Consider the following 6,000-nt stretch of genomic DNA (forward strand, 5'->3'; position numbering starts at 1 on the left):
TAGTTTCTTGATAATCCTTGTTTCAGTGCTGAGGTGATGTTGGTTTGTGAGGATGTCGAGGTGTTGTTCAATGCGGGTACGGATACTATGGTCGATGTTGCTATTTCTCCACTCGTTTGTAGCATGAAGTAGTTGCGTTTTGTTGTCTTTGATTTCATTCTCTGCCTTGTATATCTGATCACGAATCAGACCTACTAGAATCACTGATTGTACTGCCACGACTCTAGATCACATCTAGACAAACATAACCTCTCCGCTTACTTCAGGTATAATCACCGATAGCACTACAGACCATTACCCCACATTTCTCTTAACTAACATTAGCAAACCACCTCTTGAGTCAAGAGAGATACGTTTTAGACTGCACAATGAAACTGCTATAGACAATTTTATAACTGCTGCTGATAATGTCAACTGGGAGTCCGAGTTAGGTAACATAGAGGACATCAACCTAGCAGTGCAATCTTTTCTTCAAAAAACTCTTAGACTTTATAATACCCACTGTCCTATGCTTAGAAAACAAGTCACAACCAAAAGGCTCAACAATCCCTGGCTTACAAAGGGAATACTTAAATCTATTAATAAAAAACATGACCTTGAGAAGAAGTAACGCAGTCTCCGTGGTGTAGGCAGTCTCCGTGGTGTAGTGGTAAGACACTCGCCTGGCGTTCCGCGAGCGCTATGTCATGGGTTCGTATCCTGGCCGGGGAGGATTTACTGGGCGCAATTCCTTAACTGTAGCCTCTGTTTAACGCAACAGTAAAATGTGTACTTGGTTGTAACAACGATTCTTCGCGGCAGGGGATCGTATTCCAGGGACCATAGGATTAAGGACTTGCCCGAAACGCTACGCGTACTAGTGGCTCTACAAGAATGTAACAACTCTTCTATATATCTCAAAAAAAAAAAAAAAAAGTATAGGTTAGGAATTGTCTCCAAAGAATTCTCAAAGAATTACTCATTATTGCTATCTAAGATAATTAGACGAGCCAAAACTAATTACTACGAAGATAAATTTACTCAAATAAAGAGCAACATTAAACAAACTTGGAGCACAATTTCACAAATATTGGGATCAAAGAAGTCTTTAAATAACAAACCGACTCTCCTGTCTAATAACGATGGTCAGCTTTCAGCCTCTGATTCTGCTATTGAGTTCAATAGGTTCTTCTCTTCCATTGGTTCATCCCTTGCAAATGATATTCCATCTTCCAGTACTGACATTAAGGACTATCTTACAGGTAACTATCCACAGTCTCTGTACCTAAAGCCTATTAACTCCACTGACGTCAATGAGATAATCCTTTCCCTTAAAACCAAGTCTGGTGCCCTTGAGGAGATACCAACTTTAATTTACAAAAAAGCCTCCAGATCTTTAGCCCCTGCTATTACTTTGCTCTTCAACAAGTCACTTGAACTCCAAACCTTTCCAGATATTCTAAAAAAGCGAGAGTAACGCCTGTCCACAAATGTGGTGATCCCACAGATGTTAACAACTACAGACCTATATCAATCATGCCAAACTTGTAAAAAAAATTTGAAAAACTAATCTATAAGCAGCTTTACTCATATCTAGCCAAACTCAATATACTTAGCCCTTGCCAATATGGCTTCAGACCCAAAAAAAGCACTAACGATGCACTTATTAGTATGCTTAACTCGATTCATACAGCTCTTGATAAAAAGGAGTTCCCTGTTGGGTTATTTGTGGACCTGCGTAAAGCTTTTGATACTGTCAACCACCAAAACCTTCTTCTTAAATTACATCATTATGGAGTCAGAGGACACTCCCTACAATACCTCAAATCCTACCTTACTGACAGGCTCCAATATGTTTCTGTGAATAATACAATTTCTCCCACCCTACCCATCAACATTGGTGTTCCTCAGGGCAGCATACTTGGCCCTCTCCTCTTTCTCATCTACATTAATGACCTTCCAAATGCCTCCCAACACCTCAAACCAATTCTATTTGCTGACGACACAACCTTCATTTACTCCAGTCCTGACCCTCTTGCTCTAAATGCCACAGTAAATACTGAGCTAAATAAAGTCCATCTTTGGCTAACTGCCAACAAACTCACCCTTGACATTGACAAAACTTTCTATATTCTGTTTGGCAATAAATCCTCTAGTCAAATAAATCTCAAAATAAACAATACCCAAATTTGTAACAAATTAGATGGCAAATTCCTTGGCGTTCTCATTGACCACAAGCTGAATTTCCAGGGACACATTCTAAATATATCAAAAAAAGTTTCAAAAACTGTGGGCATTCTTTCTAAGATCAGATATTATGTACCACGCCCTGCCCTGGTGACTCTCTATTACTCCCTTATCTATCCATATCTCAACTATGGTATTTGTGCTTGGGGCTCTACTACCCAAAATCACTTACGTCCTCTAATTACTCAACACAAAGCTGCTAATAGGACAATATCCAACTCTGGCCCCAGACATCACTCGGTACCCCTACTCAAATCTCTGAATATGTTAGACATTAAGTCACTGCACATTCTCTCATGTGTATTATACATATATAAAACGCTAAACTATAATGCCAATCCTGATCTCAAAAGCTTCATAGAAGGTTGTAACAGAACCCATGAGCACCACACCAGAAATAAATACAGTTTTGATATTCCTAGAGTACGACTTAATCAAACTAGAAATGCTCTACAAATCAAGGGGCCCAGAATGTGGAATGACCTTCCCAACCATGTTAAAGACTGTACCTCTCTCAACCAGTTTAAGTTAAAAACGAAGCTATACCTAATAAATTCCCTGTAACCTACCTTACCCTTCTATTGTCAACCAATGCATTGTCTGTTTTTCTTTAATGAGCGCTGTTTGTCGACTTAATTGTATTTGTGCTGCTTTTTCATCTATGTTTTCATTTCTTGTTTTCATTCTACTCATTATGCTCAATTAGTATTAAGCTTGTCATTTAAGTTTATCATGCCCGAAACGCTTTGCGTAATAGTGGCTTTAGGCATTGTATGTACTAGCTATACCTATAAGTCAACCAATCTTTGTAAAAATTTATTGTATGTATGTACCTTACCTAAATAAACATTTTATTTTTTATTTTTGTTTTATGCATCATAATATAGTCATGTGCGTTTTTACATTTAACAGTGTCCGGAGACTAGACCAAGTACCCTGCAACAGCTGTGATGCTTTCATAGCTGCTTGTGGCATGAATCTTTTTCCCAGCCCCTGTACACTCGTGAGGTTTATCAGCTGTGTGAACCATTATATGAGTTCAAAGATCCCAGTTGACTGAATCTTTTTCCACACTCTGTACACTCGTGAGGTTTACCACCCATGTGAACCATTATATGAGTTCAAAGATCGCAGTTGACTGAATCTTTTTCCACACTCTGTACACTCGTGAGGTTTATCACCTCTGTGAACAAATATATGAGTTCAAAGATCGCAGTTGACTGAATCTTTTTCCACACTCTGTACACTCGTGAGGTTTACCACCCATGTGAACCATTATATGAGTTCAAAGATCCCAGTTGACTGAATCTTTTCCCACACTCTGTACACTCATGAGGTTCATCACCTGTCTTTCAGTTGTATAGTTGTTTGATTGTTGCCGCCGAAGGCGGCTAGTTTATTGTGCACCCCATACTCATCCTGTGAGCGGTAGCGCAAAAGCATTACAGAGGGCACAAAAGGTCTTTATCAGACCTCATCTTAGATTATTACATAAACAATTTCATCTATCCTTCACACCTTATAGTTACAATGTCAGCTAGTTACAGAGAAAGTGCTATTACAAGAGCTACATATTTACAGTAAGTCATCATACATTAATGGTAGGTCTTATCGCTAATACATAATAGTTTGACCAATGGGGATATTACAGAGTCATAGGGGAGTATATAGTATTACTACTATTCCAGTAGTAAGAATAGTGATAAGTTACAGTAGTATTAAGACACACACATATATTTATGATCCCCGGCGATGGGGGAAAACATATGGGCAGAGTTTCTTTCACCCTGATGCATCTGTTCACCTAGTAATAAATAGGTACAATATATATATATATATATATATATATATATATATATATATATATATATATATATATATATATATATATATATATATATATATATATATAATATATAATATATAATATATACACAGGGTCGGGAACCATTGTAAATACCCAACAGGCGCCTGGAGGTCCGGGGCCCAAGAGCTTAAGCCTGCCTGCCCTATAACCACATCTAGATAGTCTATTATCTCCCCCCCCCACCATCTACTTCACCCTCTCTTACTCGAAAATGATGAATTGCATTGTATTACAGTGATGAAGATAGTGTGTAGTGAAGATGGTTACTGTGATGATGGTAGTGAGTGTGTAGTGAAGATGGTTACTGTGATGTTGGTGTGTTATAGTGTGTAGTGAAGATGGTTACTGTGATGATGGTGTGTTATAGTGTGTAGTGAAGATGGTTACTGTGATGATGGTAGTGAGTGTGTAGTGAAGATGGTTACTGTGATGTTGGTGTGTTATAGTGTGTAGTGAAGATGGTTACTGTGATGATGGTGTGTTATAGTGTGTAGTGAAGATGGTTACTGTGATGATGGTAGTGAGTGTGTAGTGAAGATGGTTACTGTGATGATGGTGTGTTATAGTGTGTAGTGAAGATGGTTACTGTGATGATGGTAGTGTATAGTGAAGATGGTTACTGTGATGATGATAGTGAGTGTGTTATAGTGTGTAGTGAAGTTGGTTACTGTGATGATTAGTGTGTAGTGAAGATGGTTACTGTGATGATGGTAGTGTGTAGTGAAGTTGGTTACTGTGATGATGGTAGTGTGTAGTGAAGATGGCTACTGTGATGATTAGTGTGTAGTGAAGATGGTTACTGTGTTGATGATAGTGTGTAGTGAAGATGGTTACTGTGTTGATGGTAGTGTGTAGTGAAGATGGTTACTGTGATGATGGTAGTGTGTAGTGAAGATGGTTACTGTGATGATGATAGTGTGTTATAGTGTGTAGTGAAGATGGTTACTGTGATGATGATAGTGTGTAGTGAAGATGGTTACTGTGATGATGGTAGTGTGTAGTGAAGATGGTTACTGTGATGATGGTAGTGTGTAGTGAAGTGAAGATGGTTACTGTGATGATGATAGTGTGTAGTGAAGATGGTTACTGTGTTGATGGTAGTGTGTAGTGAAGATGGTTACTGTGATGATGGTAGTGTGTAGTGAAGTGAAGATGGTTACTGTGATGATGATAGTGTGTAGTGAAGATGGTTACTGTGATGATGATAGTGAGAGTGTTATAGTGTGTAGTGAAGATGGTTACTTTGATGATGGTAGTGTGTAGTGAAGATGGTTACTGTGATGATGATAGTGAGTGTGTTATAGTGTGTAGTGAAGATGGTTACTTTGATGATGGTAGTGTAGATGGTTACTGTGATGATGATAGTGAGTGTGTTATAGTGTGTAGTGAAGATGGTTACTGTGATGATGGTAGTGTGTAGTGAAGATGGTTACTGTGATGATGGTAGTGTGTAGTGAAGATGGTTACTGTGATGATGGTAGTGTGTAGTGAAGATGGTTACTGTGATGATGGTAGTGTGTAGTGAAGATGGCTACAGTGATGAAGGTAGTGAATGAAAATGGTTACAGTGATGAAGATAGTGAGACGGTAAGGGAACTATCAGGGGAAAGCGCCAAGCCATTACGACTATATAGCACTGGGAAGGGGTCAGGATATAAGGATTTGGGATGGGACGGAGGGAAAGGAATGGTGCCCCAACCACTTGTGGACGGTCGGGGATTGAACGCCGACCTGCATGACGCCAGATCGTCGCTCTACCGTCCAGCTTATGTGGTTGGGCACCATCATCTAATTATTCAAAATTATTATCATTCTATTGTCATTTTTTTTATTGTGCACCCCATACTCATCCTGTGATCCATAGTTTATTGTGCACCCCATACTCATCCTGTGTCCCATAGTTTATT

Source organism: Procambarus clarkii, chromosome 77 (assembly GCF_040958095.1).
Source record: "Procambarus clarkii isolate CNS0578487 chromosome 77, FALCON_Pclarkii_2.0, whole genome shotgun sequence".
Classification (NCBI taxonomy): Eukaryota; Metazoa; Arthropoda; class Malacostraca; order Decapoda; family Cambaridae; genus Procambarus; species Procambarus clarkii.